Here is a 17,918-nt window from a genome sequence, read left to right on the forward strand (position 1 = left end):
GCCCGACGCGGAGCTTTCCAAATCCCGAAAAGTTGCCCTTGACAGTATATCCCAGGGCTGGACCTCGCCGGCCCGAGGGGCTGCCCTGCGTCACCGTCTGGAAGGGTGCGAGTTCTGGCCGTCCTGGCTGTCCCCCTTGTTCCGGGAATTTGGCGCCTCGATTTGCTGTCGCCCCCTCGGATGGCACGAAAGAGTGGTCTCTGAGAAGAGAAGGCCTGGGGGCTTCAATTGCGGTTAGGGCAACGGGTGGTCCTCGGGCGCGGCCACACTCGTTCCAACTCGCTGTATGCTGGTGCAAAGTGCTACTCCAGTTTCTTTGTTACATTGCTTTAATTTTTTAAAAAAATATCTGCACGTTTTTAATTTTTAATTTTATTTTAAAAATTGTCTACATTTGACTTTTCATGAGTGCTCATTGATGGGGTTGGATGGGGAATCTCCTTCCTCCTGACTCAAAGCACCATGGAGTCCCCCGCTCTGCTTAAATATTAATTTAATATTTATTCAAAATAATTAGCTAGTTTTTAAAATGGAAAAATAATAAATACATATGGTAGAAACTTCAAGCAGTACAGAAGCCTCTCCCCCCTTTTATATGGCCCCAAGACCCCTTCTCAGAGGCGGCCACTGCTAATACTTTCTTTTGATTTATTCCAGAACACAAGTATATGGATATCTCCTTTGAAATGTCCTCTGTACACAAGAACTGTGCACCCCCTTCTCTTCTCCCTTTATAATACATCCTGGAGATGGCCTAACATCAGCACAGGTGGATCCCGGGCATTCTTTTAGACTGGCTGCCTGGGGTTCTGGTGTGCAGCACACCATAATTATTCAATCAGCCTTCCACTAAAGGATATCGAGGTTGTTTCCAGTCTTTTGCTGTTGCAAACAATTCAGTGAACATCTGTGTGTACGTGTTTGAAGTACACGTGCAACTGTGTCTATAGGATAAATTCCTAGAAGTGGAGTTGTCTTGATGAAGAATATTTGCATTTTTAATTTTATAGATCTTGCCACTTAAAGGTAGCACCAAGTCATACTCTCCTCAGTGACTACTCCCCATCCCCCACTTTGTTAACAATAAGTTTACTGAGCTTTTAAAATACTATTTGCCAATGTGAAAGATTGAAAAGTAGCATGTCATTGGGGCTGGGGCGCAGTGGTTGAGAATCCGCCTGCCAATGCAGGGGACACGGGTTCGAGCCCTGGTCAGGGAAGATCCCACATGCTGCGGAGCAACTAAGCCCGTGCACCACAACTACTGAGCCTGCGCTCTAGAGCTCGTAGGCCACAACTGCTGAGCCTGCGTGCTGCAACTACTGAAGCCCGTGCCCCTAGAGCCCGTGCTCCACAACAAGAGAAGCCACCGCAATGAGAAGCCCACGCACCGCAACAAAGAGTAGCCCCCCCGCTCACCGCAACTATAGAAAGCCCGCGTGCAGTGACGAAGACCCAACGCAGCCAAAAATAAATAAATAAATAAATAATAAATTTATATTAAAAAAAGTAGCATGTCATTGTTTTAATTTGCATTCTTTAAATTTTGAGTGAGGTTTATTCTTTTTCACATGAATAAAGCAATTTGAATTCTATGAGTAGATGGTTCCTCTCCTTTTCCTGCTTCTGTTGGATTGTTGGACTCTTTCTTATGGATTGCAAATGCTTTTTATACATTAAAGAAATTAGACTTTTGGCTCTTACATCTATGCAGTCTTTTGACGTCATTTACCTTTCATAAATTTTCATATTTATAGAGTCAAATTTATCAGTCTTTTACTTTATAGCTGCTGGGTTTTCTGTTTTGTTTAAAAAGACCTTCCTGACCCAAATATTGCATTCACATGTCCCCAGCTTTTAGTCTTGCAATCTCTGCAAAGAGACCCAGGTACATGAAGAGCCTCCTGGGTGCTAAAACAGAAGGGAGGGAATATTATTTTTTCCATAAGGCAAATATATGAAGTCAAAGTAGTTTGCCTTTAAAAAAAAATAACGTTTTCTACCTGTTTACAAAGATTATGTTCATTGTAGGAAATTTGGAAATGTACAATGATATAAGGAAGAGAATATACATCATTGATAATTCTACCACTTCGAGATAAACAACGATATGTATATATGTATATCATTTATACTGTTTATATTTTGTAACCTACTTTTAAAATTATAGCAATATTCTATGGGAATTTTCTCAGGGTATTAAGTATTCTTATAAGCATGATTTTTAATTATTGAATTATTTTTTATTATATAAGTAAGATAATGTGTTTAATCCTAGTTTCAGGATGTTAGGGAATTTCTAATTTTTCACTGTTTTGAGCAAATTGTGATAATATGCATTTTCCTCTTTTTCTTTTCTTCTAATTTAGCCAATTCTGTAAGTGTAAAATGTACTGCAAAGAAGGGAGAATATGGATTTAGTTTCGGGATGGAGCCTTCCTGTCCCTAACTACCTTTTTTCGCGTGATCAGTTAATCTCTGGCTATAATGTGCCAGGACCTCTATAGATTCTATGCCTTCCTTTAAAATCCTTTTGGGATGTAGTCATGCTTTCTGCACATAAAGGAAGAAGCAAGTCAACAATCCAGTTCCTTATAGTTTTCATATTTCAGTGCTTGCCTGACAGACTAAAAATTGAAATTTCCTTTTTTTAATATATAACATCTCTGAGGCTCAGAGTGAGAAACTATAAGTGGTATCATTTGTGCATCTAGAAAAGATGTCGGAGACCATCTGGTTTAGCCCCTTCATTTACAGGTGAGGAAGTTGAGGCTCAGAGATGTTATGTGAGTCCTGGACTCACTCCTCAGCTGCATGAGGTGATGCAGGTTTTGTATTAGATTTTCTCTTGTCCATTGTCTGAATTGTACATTCTTTCTTTTTTTTTTTTTAATAAATTTATTTATTTATTTATTTATTTACTTTTGGCTGTGTTGGGTCTTCGTTTCTGTGCGAGGGCTTTCTCTAGTTGTGGCAAGCGGGGGCCACTCTTCATCACGGTGCGCGGGCCTCTCACTATCGTGGCCTCTCTTGTTGCGGAGCACAGGCTCCAGACGCGCAGGCTCAGTAGTTGTGGCTCATGGGCCTAGTTGCTCCGCGGCAACTAGGAGCAACTAGATGTGGGATCTTCCCAGACCAGGGCTCGAACGCATGTCCCCTGCATTGGCAGGCAGATTCTCAACCACTGCGCCACCAGGGAAACCCTACATTCTTTCTTTAATGAAAATTTTTTTGGTGAACTGGCCTTTAGTGACTGTGATTACAGAATTTCTGAATAGGGCATACTTCTGTAGAATCCTGGCTGTGCTAAATGCTTGGCTTCCCGAGAAATCTCAACTCCACATACAGGCTTCTCACCTTCTCTTTCTGCTCTACCATTTGCACTGAAAAAGTTCCTTTATGAATTTCCTTTCTTGTCTGCCATTTTCCTGCTCCAAAGAGTTTAACCAATTTTATGCTGCGTTTTTGCCTCGGTTACTCATCAGGCTTTTATTTTGCTTCTCAATGAGAAAGAAGAACTTACTGTGAACTCCCATTGTTATGATTTTCATTTATACTATAAAATAATGCTTTAGATGAACATTCTGAAAGCCTTGAAATCTTTTACCTAATTGACTCGAAGGTAAGTATAGTTAAAAACAATTTACTTGGATTGTAGACACTTTCACAGTTGTGGAGAATCTTTTTGGACAAGAAATCAGCAAGATTAGTCTGATAAAGCTCAGTTGGCTGAGAATTTGGGGAATTTGAGGTTGGTTTGATCTGGTCCTTACTGTTCCTGAATTAAGACGTCATCAAGACTGCATCTCTCTTTCCCTTCCCTTTGTAGATTATGCAGATAGTTCTCTCCCTTGCTTTTGACATAGAATAAAGGGTTAAAAAAAAATTTTTTTTTTAAAGAAAAGGTCTGGGAAATTGTTTTTTGCTTTGGACTTGGCTTCTGATGAATTGTATGACCTTGGGGGAAATTCCATATAGAAAGTTCCTGGTACCTCCTTTTCCTGAAGAACAAATAGGATATCCTACCTAACAATGACATTCAGAATATTAGAATATAGACTATAATTTTGGATCTTGAATGTGGCTGGTAGTCCCAATCATGGAGTGGGTTGTTAAACCTCCAGTGAGGAAGTGGAGATGTTAATTAGTTAGGACCCTTTAGGTTGCAAGGGAGAAAACCAACAAAATCCAGCTCAAGCCACAAGGATAAATTTATTGATTCTTCCAAATGGGAAGTCCAAGGGGGTAATCGTGACTTCAAATGTAACTGAATCCAGAAATTGAGGTGATGCCATCAGCTGTGTCCTTCACTCTCACTTTTTCAACTCTGTTTACCTCTGCCTGGGTTTATTCAAGCCTTCATGGTCTTAAGCTGAAGATCCTAGAGTAAGAGAGACAACATTTCTCTTCTAGTGCCCACGTGTCAAATCTTAGGGAAGATTCTGATTGGTCCAGTTTAAGACCTTTGCCTATCACTGGACAAAAAATTGTGGCTAGGAGAATGGGGTACTGTGATGGGCGAGCCAGGATTGTGAGCCCATCTCTTTGAGGGGGGGTGTGGGGATTGTGGCACCATGATAGACAACCCTACCAGGATCCCATGGAGTCAGATGAGGGTAATTCTGCTGTTCCAGACAAAGAGCAAAGGGATGCTAAGCAGGCCAAACCAACACTACAAAAGCTTTTGCATGAAGTGTGAGTGTATTAGCGATAGATTTGTTCAGTGTTTAGACATGTTTATATCTCTCTCTGAAAATGCACCTTGTACATACACTCACATTTAATTTGATTTCACTATAAAGCTTAAGCTCCATTGAACAGAAGCAGCACCATAGTAAGCCTGGCAAAGCTGTGGTATTAATACAGAAATGTATATCAGGCTAGAGAGGTACAAGTAAGAAGATAATTTTTTTTACCTTCAGTTAGCATAGAGACATTATATTTATAATAGTTTTTCTTGGCCTCTTTCATCATATCATTTAGAGAAGGTTTTCAAACTTTTTAAAATTATATAAACAGCCAAAAGGATATAAAAGTGAAGCTCCCTCTATCTCTCCTACTTCCAGATATAGAATAGTTTATTTTATAATATTCCAGAAACTTTCCATGTACTTGTAAGAATATATGTATTTTTTAAATATTTTATATAAACACATGGAATGATTCTATATGTCTGCACTGCAGCTTGCATTCTCCACCTAGTGCCCTATCCTGGACATCTTCCTTTGTTGATATAGACAAAGCTTCATTTTCTTTAACAATTGCACAATTTTCCATAGTATGGATGTGTAACTCATCCCCTCATTAGAGGATTTTAAGGTGCTTTACAAAGCATTTCTCTTTGGCCTCTCCTGCCTGCAGGAAACCTGGTCTGGCTGGAGGGCCGGTAGCTTGGAGTTGGGTGGTAGATGCAGCAGAAGCAGTGATGCCATCAGGGATTTCCCAGAGGGAGCAAGCTTCCTCCAGAGCTGAGTTAGAGCTAGAATCTGGTCCTATTACTGCCCCACCTACTGCCCTCCCTGTGGTTGACCAGTAAGGAGACCCATTGTTGAGTGGATTGGCAGGTGTCTGAGAAAATTGCAAGGGTGTAATGACTTCCTCTCTAGCTTGTAGCCACACACAAGGGGACCATACTAATTTCACAGGATTACTGGGTAGCTTGTCTTCTCCAGCCTCCTGAGTGGGCTCCTTTGTCTACTTGCAAATGTCAGCACACATTCCTGGTTATGATTGATCACAGGAAATTAATTTACATCTGGTTTGGAAACGCTCGTATCAGATGTGATTCCCCCAGTGTCTGTTTCTCGCCACTGAGTTACCAAGACTGTCCTAAAAGGCAGGCTGGGCTGGAGGGACTGTGGCCAGGATAGGTTGAGAGGACAGCTCTGAGGCAAAGGAGCAAAGGAGCCATCCTCAACTCACTTTTCTGACTAAGAAAAGGCCTTTGGTCCTCCTCGTCTCCAACCTCTGCCTCCCGGTATTCCTCCCTCGTTCCCCTTCCTGCTCACTTCCTTCAGCATCCATGTCAAAGGAAAGGCTTCCTTTCATTCACAAAGGCCCTAGCTCCTGGAGTCTCCTGGTCAGATGAATGGCTACAGAGTTGCAGTGACCTTGGAACTACAATTTAAGACCAGAAGGTGTCTCGTTCCTCTCTTTTTCTCTCAGACATCTCTCTCTGCCTGTCATTGCCCTCCCATATGGCTTTGCCTATTGAAACTCTTATCCTTCTAGACTCACCGCTGATGCCACCATGAAGGTGTCTCTGGTCTTCCCAGTGGGAAGGGTCCCTCACCTTTGCCACATGGGCCAACTGCCCATTGTCTGTCTCCCTCACTGGACCCCTGACATTCCTGGAGGCCTTGTCTTGGAGGTGCTGGGATAGGTAAGCTTTGTCTCTTCCATGCCAGACTGTCCCACTTTCCCCCTCAAGGCTCAGAAGGCACTGCATTCTTAGCAACTAGCATGATGCCTGGCACATAGTAGGTACTCAATACGTCTGTTGAAAATATGAATCTGTCTGATTCAGGGTGTGCTGCAAAGACTTGGACTTAGTTTTACAGTTAAATCACTGGCATCTTTTTTTGGGTCCCTCTGTTCCCTTTGTTGATGTTTGAGTTCTGGTGATGCTTTAACATTTTAAAAATATACATTTATATTTTTAAATGGAAACCCCCCGCTTCCCCTCTTTAGTCCCCTAGCAGACCTTAAAACTGTTGGATCCTAGGGGAAGTAACTGCATGGGGACAGGTTGTATGTAAGTCTAAGTTGTTTTGTAAATTCTAAAGTCAGAGGAAAAAGAGAAAAAATAAATGTAAAAAGACCCCAGGAAATAGCATCTTGCCATGCAAGGGGTTGGGCACACTTTGCATCTTGATATATTTTTGATATACATCATCTATGATATGTTTTTGGACCCTGGAAACCCTCCTGAGCATCTCTCCAACATAAGGAGGAACCTGCAAGGACAAGGACAATGGCACTACTTTACCTCCCTAGGGTGGCCGCAGCACAAAGATCTCAGAGGCTCACGTGGGTGCTGGTTTGGGGCACAGGAATGTGCTCTGAAAAGAGGTTCTGTTTATTTCTTGACACAGATGTAAATGGCAACCCTTGAGGCCTTTGCTAAGCAGACATTTACTCCTTAGGTTTTCTGTCTTGGGACACCACCTCCTTCTCCTCCCTGGATGATGGCAATTCTGCCTAAAATATGCCACAAAAGCCATCTTTGGCTTTTTATTGCCTTATGAAGACAGTTCAGTCTCTTAGTGTGCATTTTCAAGGCCCCACAAGGCCACCTCTAGTTCTGACATATAGTTAGGATGGTAAGTCTAGAAGCTACAGGAGAATCCATTTCCAATTTTTAAGTGGAAAGGATCAGCATTTCTCCTGTTTTCAAAGACCTCTAGCAAAATTTCTGTGATTTCTATTTGATGACCAATTTTCACTTATGAGCGATCTCTTTAGAGAAATTCTGATTGAGTTTACCTTTTTCATTTCTCTTAGGAAGCCTGTCATGTGGTTTAGGGATTTTTCTCTTATTTATTCTTTTCAGAACTTATACGTACTTAAAATTTTTTCCTCTGAATAAATTGTGTGCTTGTTGGGCTGTACCCTGCAGGCCTGCAAACCTTGTAATTGCCCAGCCATGAGACCTAAGAAAGAGCCTGGAGACAGTGACAGAGGCATCAATGGTTTGTTGGATAGGGGATCTTACACGTCTGAAGCAAAGTACTGAAGCAACACCCCACTGTGTGCAGCAGACATCAGGCAGGACATGGCAGCAGTCTTTACTACTGGGGAGGATGGAGGCTACCACTAATAGGGGGAATTGGCATCAGGTTGGCTCATTGGTTACCAGGGCATGTAGACAGTTACTGATGAAGCCCTATAATTAAGAGGATTGGCTAGTCATATGAGTAAGGTGCAGGTGAAGCAGGGACTGGTCAAGCAGGGGATGTACGGAGTGCAACAGAACAGCCATCTTGAGTGGCCTGACTATACAAGGCTCACTGAAGAAGATTAGAAAAACACAAAAAAGTGTAAAGAAAATAAAAGTAGTCCTAATTTTATCTGCAAGATAATCTTGCAGCTCTGGGAAATGTTCTTCTATCGTTTTTTGAGGGGTTCCTTTCTTAGATTCTCTCTCTTCTGGATGTACCCTTCATGCCTCTCTTATCCTTTTCATTTCTGGGAGAATTTCTCTATTCCACCTGTCAGCTTTCTAAGTCTGCCTTCTGCTGTGTCCATTCTGCTGTTCAGCTCATCTACTGGGTTTTTAAAGACTGTTTTTTTGGGAGAGGTGGGGCAGTTAGTTCTTCTCTTGTTGTAACTGATGTCTCTGTCACAGTAAGGGTTTTCTTCAAATATTTGGTGGTTTGGGATTGTGTGTTGTGTATCTGGGCCATTGAGAGGCCCAGGTGTTGTGTCTGAGAATGTGCTGTCCTCTGGTGGTAGGGCAGGAGCAGGACGTGGGGCTGGGCAGTGTGACTCACTAAAGTCTTCTAGCCAAGACACTTGCACTCCTCCTGGGTGAGGCCAACTACTAGAAGCACCGCCTTGATTCTCTGGCACAAAATATGCCCCTTGGGCTTGCTGCTCCTACAAGTTTGGTGTGTGTGTGTGTGTGTGTGTGTAACCACCTGCCTGGTTTTTTTTGGCCGAACTCCGCGGCGTGTGCGATCTTAGTTCCCCCACCAGGGATGGAACCTGCACCCCCTGCATTGGAAGGATGGAGTCTTAACCATTGGACCGCCAGGGAAGTCCCTGCTCCTCCAGCTCTGACGGTGGCCCAGAACCCCTCATCCACCCAGGCTCCCAGTATCTTCTCCCTCTAATTTAGGGTCCCTCGGAGCCATCCCCACCACTGTCCCCTCCTGTGTCTGTTTTAGGTTCATGCATCTGATTCCATCTGTCCTTTGTCTTTCAGGGATGGCTCATTATTACTGGCCCCAGAGGCTGCCTTTCTTTGCTTACTTTCAATTTTCTAATTCATTTATTTAAAATTATTTTCTGTAATTTCTTGTGATTTGGAGAGGGAGGAGTAGGCTGTAACACATCAGCTTTCTTTATCCAGTCTTCTCAGGTGATTTTTTTCAAAGTCATTTGAGGTTTTCTTGTGGACTAAGAATTCAGTATTGGTAATCACAGGAGGAAATAGCTTAATATTTGCCTCCCAGCATCTTAATAGGTGTTAGGAATTAAAAATCTAAATACAGAGAAAGCATGGTTTGAGGCCATCCACTTGACTAAAATCCAAACTTTCTTTATCCATAGTTAAGGGCTGCTTGCTCAGAAGCTGCCCTCCTGACCCTTGGTAACCTTGTTGCTGGAGAACTTCGGTGGCCTAACTGGAGACACAGCACCGCCTTGGCCGAGGACACTGTTTTAAAGCTTTGCAGCTTTAGGGAGCGGTATGGGTGGGGTCGCGTTCCAGCTGCACCCCATAGCATTTCCCACGTACTGGCTGTATTGACAGCTGGTGCTGTCTGCGGTTCACTGTCCTGGCCCACGAAGGCAGAAGAACTGCTTGCGTTGAAAAAGCGTTGACTCATCCAGCAGCCTCTGGCTGTGGTTTACTCACATTTATAGCCCTCTGGGGCTGGCATTTCTGTGAATTCTGTCAGGTTCATTCCTGTTCCTCAGGCTCACCCCTTTACAAGTGCCTGCTTGCCCTGCATGCCTAAAATGACAGGAGGACATCAGCTCCACATGATAACTTGCCAGTGACTTTTTTCTAGAATTTTCCTGCACTAGTGTGATATCATATTTACGTTTGTGCAACATACTAATAAAGGTACTTTGTTCTTCTCTAAAACCTTTCCCCTGAAGAATTTTTGAACATCTAAGGACAGTCGTTTTGTAATCCTCGTAATTTTTCAGTCTGAGGTAAATGTTCCTTTGTTAATTTTTTAGGCAGTGAATATGACTTTGAAGATAGCACAGTGGGCTTTTAATTTTACCACAAAACAAAAGAACTCTGTATCCTAGGCCTGTGTAGAAATGTGGCATTTCATGCTTATTAGGGGTGTAGATATACACATACAGGCATTTTTTTACTTAGTGATATTTTAGTAAAGTTGTTTACAGACTGTCACAAAACTTATTCTATTTCACCAAGATTTTTTGATATGAAATTAGAGATTTTTCAATAGGGACAAATTCTAACAGAAACTGTCTAAATTTTTTTAGGCAGGACTAAGGAGAGAATTTAGCTCTTTGGTGTCTGGAATGGTAGTTCTTAACCGTGCCTGCACAAGAATCACTTGGAAGCTTTTAAAAAATATGGGTGCTTGAAGTTTAGAGACTGGAAGCAGACCAGTGGTGCCTGGGGCTGGGGTGAGAACAGGGTCTGACTATAAACTGGCACTGGGGAGCTTTTTGGGGTGAAGAGAATGTTCCACACCAGACTGTAGTGATGGTTGCACAACTGTATATATTTACTAAAAAAATCACTGAACTTACAGTGGGCGAATTTTATGGTATGTAAATTGTACCTCCATAAAGTTTTTTAAAAAAGCCTGCCTGGGCATCACTTTATGCCAATAAAATCAGAATTTCCAGAAGTAGGACTCTGGCACTGACATTTTTAAAAAGCTCCCCAACTGATTTTAATATCCAGCCAGGGCAAAGAACCACTGGCCTAACCATTGTTTGTCTTGGTTGGACAATCCTGCCCTAAGGCCAGGAACCTTCCAAACAATATTACTTAGTAATGAGATTTGGTTTTTTTGCTTATCCCTTAAAGTAATAAAGGCTCATAAGATTCAGATATAAAGATGGATGATGCATCCGGATTACAATAAAATGGTTTTGATTTAGGTGGCAATGCTATGTTGGAAATACAGAAGAATGACGGGATGAGTTATTGCTATTTTAGGGGAAACCCCAGCCTTTGCATGTCTGGTGATTCTCTATGTGCCGAGTCAGTGCCTGGATAAGGGTAAGGTGAGTAAGGCACTCACCTTGGGTGGAAAATTTAAGGGAGCCCAAAAAACTCAGTAGTCAAGGTAAATACTATTTTAATGCAATTTGAAAAATAAAAATTAATGCAAAAGTCCATGGTGAACAACATATCAAAATTTTAAAGCAAGGTAGGATTCTCCAGTCTCCCTGATGAGGCTTGGCTCTCTGTCCCTTCCTCTTGAGAGGCAGGACCCCATCCAGCCGGTTCCATAAGCAGGGGGGCCTGAAGACTCTCTGTGCCTGAGACAGGGGGACTCACACCCAGTCCTGGCTGCTGCTGTTGCACCTGCTGGGTGCACAGATGCTGGATGGGAAGGAAGCCAGCTTTTTGGGGACCCATGGGTCCCTGAGTGTGCTGAACTGACCCTAAATGGAGTGATGAGGAATAACTCCTAACTCTCCCTTTTTCTCCCCTTGGGCACAGCAGAGCAGGAGTGGCCTTGAAGGTTGTGCTGTTATCCACATTCTGTAGGTCTCTGATTCTCTGCTTGATCTCCAAATCTGAAGCTAGAAAATGAGTCTCTAATTTGATAAATTCATGGTCTCATCCAGGGATGGATCCAGGTTTTGTGGAGTCTGAAGCTTTACCATTCTGAAGGGCCTTCTTTAAGAAAAAGAAGAAAAATTTGAAAAGAAAAAATTAAATTGAGAGCTTTGGAAAGAGCACCTTGCAAGGGAAGAGCATTTAAGCTTCATCAACTGCATGGTAAAATTTTCTCCAATCTCAATTTAATATTCTATTTTCCTTATACCTTTGCAAGACTTCTCTCTGTAATTTATTAGCTCACAATGCCCACAGACTGTAGGACTATGTCTCAAGTCTTATCTTCCAATTTTATACTTTCAAAAGCCCCAGAATATTTTTTGTGAGGTAGTGAAATGATTAAGAGAATTAATTCTAGTGTTAAACTGGATGATTTTGTATCCTGGTTCTGCCAAACTAGTTGTATGACTTGGGCAAGTTAATTAGTCTTTTTGCCTTTATTTCCTGCTCTATTCTTACCTCATAGGATTTTACTGGGGCAGGACTAAATGAGATATTGCATGTGTAGGACTTAGCACGATGCCTGACACATAAAAGACACTCAATAAATGTTATTTAGTGCATCAGCTAAGATTCTTGATTCTAAGCAATAGAAACTTACTCTGGCTACCTTAAATGGAAAAAGAATTTATTGGAAAGATGTTGGCCAGTTCACAGAATTGACACAAGAGTTTGGAAAAGCAGATGCTGTCAATAGACAGGAACTAAGGGAGGCCAGGCAGCAGAAATCATCTGATCAGGACATTCTGTTCCTGTTGCTGGACCCAGGTACCACTGCTGGATTCTGCCACTGTTGCAATCCTAATCTACTCATCCCTTCTTCCTGACATCTCTTCCTTAAGATTCAAAATCAATGGTGATCTTGTCTAATGGGCTGAGCTCCAGGTTGGGGAGAGGAGGGTCTATACAGTTTAGCTTCTATAATGGAAGTTGGGGCCTCTTACATTGGAGGATTTCACCCAAATAGGAAGAGGATTTGGATGTTGGGGAACAAAAAACTCCTAAACTAACACTGTTGTGATTCCTTTGGTGTATTCTTTAATATCTAATAGATCTGAGCTGCAGTATGTTAGCCTGCCTGTAGGTGTCACCCTTTAACACTTGAGTATGTATATACCTTAACCTCTAACTTCAACCACTCAAAAGCAATCTGCAGAAGTAATTTGTGTATAGAAGAGTGGTACTTTTCCAGTAAAGTCAAACTGTGATGGTAATCTATCAGGTCACAGAAAATGGATTAAGTTCTCTCAAATGGAAGTTTGCTGTCCATAACTTTACGTTAACTCTTCGGTACTTGTTGCTATTTATCTAACAGTAAATATGAACATCTAATAAATTAAATTTAATGAAAAAACACAAAACCAGCTTATTAGGCTTGGTTTACTAATTTTTTTCATGATGTGCTTTCACAATCGTACTATTATATTGCCTCTATGTAAAATACCATTATTTTCTGCAAGAATTATTTTCCTAGACTATGATAGAATTAGCTGGAGACATGGCATTCCCCCAAAGGCCAGGCATGGATTGGTGCTGTTCCAAGAGCACTGCCAGCCCATAGGTTCCCCAGGGCCAGGTACTCCATCTTTTATTTATCAATGCATACTTAGCACAGTTCTTGACACAGGTAGTTCTTACATAAATAGAGGAAGGAAGGAATGAGCATCACAGATTGTAGGGGCAGTACTGCCTGGACCTGTTTGAGAATCACTGCCATAGTCTGAAAAGTCCTTCATCTTGCAGTTTGACTTAAGTCCTGGTTTATGGGTGTGGTTTTCTCCATTCATTTGCTATTTTTTCATATCTTTAACCAAAATACACTAACTACTTATCACACAGTAGCTCTGTGCCAGGTGCAGCTATGAGGATTTGCCAGCAGAGTGTCCTGCCCTCATGGATTTCATGTTTGCGTTTAGAGGCAGACACACAAAGAGAACTATAAAACAATGAGGTCAGCCCAATGATAGAAATATGCACATAGGCAATTCAGAAGAAGGACGCCTCCCCTAGCCTGGGAGGGTCAGGGATGGTCTCCTGGAGGATGGAAGTCTGAATTGAATCTTAAAGTTCTTTAAGGAATCTAATTTGTGCTTTTGGATATATTAAACATCACTATCAGGTGAAGAATTTAGCACAGTGCCTGGAACACAGTAGATGCTCAGTAATAGATAGTTGTGGAATAGTTGATTGGTTTAGGAATACTTGTACTGTCAGGCTGGTGTGATCTATAGCATGCTGCTAAATATAGGCTTAATTTTCTAGTATCCATAAATTGAATACATGCATTTAATCCACACATTAGCTGGTTAGTTCACACATAGAAAAAGCCTCTGTTTCAGGGTCATAAATTGAACCTGACAAAGCCCGCTTGATCCCAGGAAGCATGAGGAGCATGACAGTGGCTCCCTTCAGAACCATCTTCATTACTGGGGAAAGTGAGGAAAGCTGTGTCCCATGGCATATGAGCGTCAAAGGACAGCGTACATGTCCCCGTGTCCGGTAGGTTCGCTTCCAACTGGGTATCCATCTGGAAGATGTTCTTTATTTTGAAGACAGAAAACCTACCAATAGCTGTGCAAGGAAAGCTGATGAGAAAGTTTATTAATTAGATTAAGATTACATTTCTATTCCTTGCAGTAAATACTTCCACCCATCCCTCATGAGCCCCCAAAAGAAATCATTTTTTTTTCATGTGAAGGTGACTTCTTAGAATGTGTTTCCAAAAGAAATCTTCATTCAAACTGACTGGTGTTTGGAAGTGTATTTGCCTTGCTGCCATAATGTTCAAGTTTCAGAAACTTATTTCACAAAGGGAAAGGGTTTGTCTTAAAAGTTTTCTTTTGAAATAGAAATGTAACTTTAAGTTTTATAACATTTCTATCTGGTTCTCTGCTTTGCTTATCCAAAACACTGCAGAACCTTGATTCAGGTCACATTTCGGTTTGGTTTAACTTATAAGTAATAACTGGGAGATGGGACTGGAGGTGGCCTGGGTCAGGTGAGGATATAAAGAAAGGATGTAAGATGTAAGAAAAGATGTACAATTCAGCCAGGGTTGGTTTATGACTAAGACACTTGCATTTTGTGAAGACAGTCATGGGTCCTCCCCCGGTGTAACCAAGGGGTCAGCCTTCCTCTACTTCTTCTTTTTTTTTTTTGGCCACATGTTATGTGGGATCTCAGTTCCCTGACCAGGGGATTGAACCCAGGCCATGCAGTGAAAGCCCAGAATCCTAATCGCTAGGCCACCAGGGAACTCCCAGCTTTCCTCTACTTCTTGAGCATTACATCTTACCTCTGATTTTTGAAAATTTTGAGTAGAAAACTTCTTGGCGTATGCAGTGAACAGTAAAGATCCACCTGCATATATAGATTTTGCTGCTTTAATTAATTTACAACCCAATTAATCTGATACATGTTCAGTGATTAAAAAAATGATTTTGTATTCCACTGGAGACAACACTTCCCATAAATGAAGATATTTTTAAATAACCAAATTAACATTTTAGATGTTATTTTCTCCTTCTGTTTATCTAGGACTTGTAATATCTCTACTGCCCATCTTTTCTGTGATACTCTGTACCTTTAATGAAAACCTGCTCACACTCATTCTCATACATCTTAATACAAAGGCCCCAGGTCTCTTATTCGAAGCTGAAGCTCTGGTCTCCTGCCCAAATCCCACTCCCCAGAATTGATGTGCCTTGGGACTCCCGTCTGTATTTCTAGTATAACTTCTCAAACTTGAAGGTTGAGCAGTTGCTTCTGGTCCCCATACCAACCAAAATCCTGGTTTCTCCTGTGAGCTGAGAATCCTTCCATTGTTGGTTTTTTTTTTAATGTGGCTCTGGGATGGTTCTCATTTGTTTGACAAAGAGGGATAAACAGCTCTTGCCTTAAATAAGTTCAAAGATTAGTGAGAGAGAGAGATAGGAACCCTTAGAATTCAGGGTTATGAGTATATGATGGGGAAGTTCACAGAGTATGACGGAGCACAAGGCGGGGAGCACTAACAGACCCCAGGGAGGTGAGGAGAGTCTCCCACAGGAGGTGATGTCTCAGCTGAGTCTCAGAGAATAAATGAGAATAAGCCAGACAAAGAAGGATGGGAAAGGTATTCCAGGTGCAAAGGCAAATGCAAAGGCAGGAGTTGATGGAGAGTATGGCAGTTTCAAGGGACCACAGCGGTACGGTGCAGATGGCTGACACAGGGTTTAAGGAGAGAATGGTCAGAAATGAGGCTGAGGCCTTGTCCTGGGGGACTTCTATGTCATTGTGAGGAGTCAGGACTTTGTACTATGGAAAGCCATTGAAGAAGTTTAGGCAAGGGAGTGACATGGTCAGATTTGGTTTTAGAAAGATCATTGCGGACAGGCTAGAGAATGGTTAGGATGCGATCGATGTCTGAAGCAAAATAACAGCAGAGGAAACAGAGAAGAGGAGAGATTCTGGAGATGTTATGCAGATAGAATTAATAGGACAGTGCATCTTGTTAGATATAGGCCACGAAGGAGAGAGAAGAGGCAAATTTCCAGCTTGGGTGATAGGGTGGACTTCTGAATTTAGGAGGAGAAGGAAAGGTTTTTGGGGAAAGATGCTGTGGTCCATTTGGGATATGTGGGCATGAAATGTTTGTGGGTACGTATCTGGAGGTGCCCAGCAGGAAGTGGGGCCTTTGAGTAGGGACCATGGGGAGGTCTGGGCTGGATGGGCTCCCTCAGGGAGGAAGTGGGCATGAAAAGGGAAGGAGGCACAACCTCTGGAACTACTAGGTCCCTCTCTCACCATCACCACAAAGGTCTAAAGGGGACTCTGGGGCCTCCCTTGCTAATATTGGTCTGCTCTGGCGTCCCTGCCTTTGGTTCCTCCTGGCCTTTGACATGCTCATAGGGGTGAAGTTCCAGAATGTGGGAAAGGGAAATCCACTTGTGATTCCTTAGCCTGGCCATTCCCTTTGTCTGGAAAGCCCCTTACTCATACACCCCTGTAGCTCTCTCCCTCAATTCAAGCTTTTGCTCAAAAGTTAAGTTTTCAGTGAGGCTGAGGTTAAAAGGGGTTAGAAAGCCATGCGGTTGTCAGGAGCCGTAAGTGACTTTGTTTATACAGTAGCTTGCAAATCACTTGGCTCTTCTGGCCCCAATTAATGTACTTTTTTGGCACATGAAGTGTTTTTGCAGATAGAGTTGTCTGAGAGGACTTGTTGGTGAGGGAGTTCTGTGAGTTCTATCCATCTGTTTCATCATAACTCAAGGGGTAAAAGTCTAGCTACCAGGTAATAGCCATGCACTCAGCTGGCAGCTGCTTGGGTCATTATAACGCCCCCCTCCCTGAGCTTCCCACCTCGGTAAACATGTGCCAGGGAGTTGGGGCGTGGAGGTTAATGGATGAGGGCAGGGTGGCCTTGTAACCCTGCCCTGAAAGTAAGCTCTGGTCCATTTTCACAGTGAAGTATTTCTACTCCAGAGTAGAAGATGGCTCTCTGCTATCTCCCTTTCCACACCAGTAGGTAGGATTTAGATTGTTGAAGACAGGTTGGAATTCTGACTTACAGCCAGATATGCTTATCCACTCCAGACCTTCTCCCTGTTCCCTAATTTGGAGCTTCATGGGGGTTTGTCTTTGTAGTTTTATGTACCAGGTGACATCTTGTATGGGGATGGATTAGTAAAGCGGGAGAAATTATATCTTTCACAGTATTCACTGCAGGAATGCCTCCTTAAGATATAGCCACCTGGAAATATTCAGGGACCCCCTTTCATCATTATTTCTTTAGCTAATTCTCCTTCCAGGGGCAACAACCGCCTGCCTCATTTACAGATATCAAGGGCATCTCTGTTTACAGTTATCTCCCACACTACCTTACAGAGGCAAGGATGGGCTCATCTACTGTCTGTTTTCTCCAGCGGATATATAGGAGAAGTACCATGAGTTATCATGGCACTTTCCCTTCTGTGGAGTTCATGAAGGGGTTGGCGGACTGATCCTAGACCACCAAGAGGGATTTTGCTTAGAAGGAGGGATGCATTCTCAGTCAGGTTGTTAATCCTGAGGCAGCTGTGGACTTCTATTTCTCTAGGCCTTGATAGGTAAAATATCTTCTTATTAGTTAGGAATGTGTACTCCTGTCTGAAAGCTAGAAGAAGGCTTGAAGGACCTCCTCATGGAGGCTGCTCCCCTGTGTCTCTTGTTTGTTTTTGTTTTTTAACTTGAGGGAGCCAGTGTTGAACAAAGGCTGAGAGAGCAGAAGAATCTATTTATAGAGCTTATATTGTGAAAAACAGAGTCAGGAAAAGAGCAGATTTTCTCTTCTGGGTTGGCAGTTTTCAAGGCTATACATTGTGAAATAGCCTAAAGAGGGAAGTGGACTTGGTCTGATTCATATCTGACCCCTCTTTCCGTGTTCATAAAAGAT

The 17,918-nt window shown here is 42.3% G+C and overlaps 1 long non-coding RNA gene across 10 annotated transcripts in view; it reads left to right on the plus strand.

The window, feature by feature from the left end:
• The window catches only part of LOC309662588, a 190,714-nt gene that overhangs the window by 30,661 nt on the left and 142,135 nt on the right, over positions 1-17,918 (plus strand). For 2 of the 10 annotated variants that reach the window (XR_014264777.1, XR_014264779.1), the window contains one exon: positions 658-3,096. The exons of the other annotated variants lie outside the window; for them this stretch is intronic. This is a non-coding gene — a long non-coding RNA (uncharacterized lncRNA). Of the gene's footprint in view, positions 1-657; positions 3,097-17,918 lie in introns of those variants that run through there. 10 annotated transcript variants of the gene reach the window in all.

This window comes from Balaenoptera physalus (genome assembly GCF_965194825.1).
Source record: "Balaenoptera physalus genome assembly, chromosome: 6".
NCBI lineage: Eukaryota > Metazoa > Chordata > Mammalia > Artiodactyla > Balaenopteridae > Balaenoptera > Balaenoptera physalus.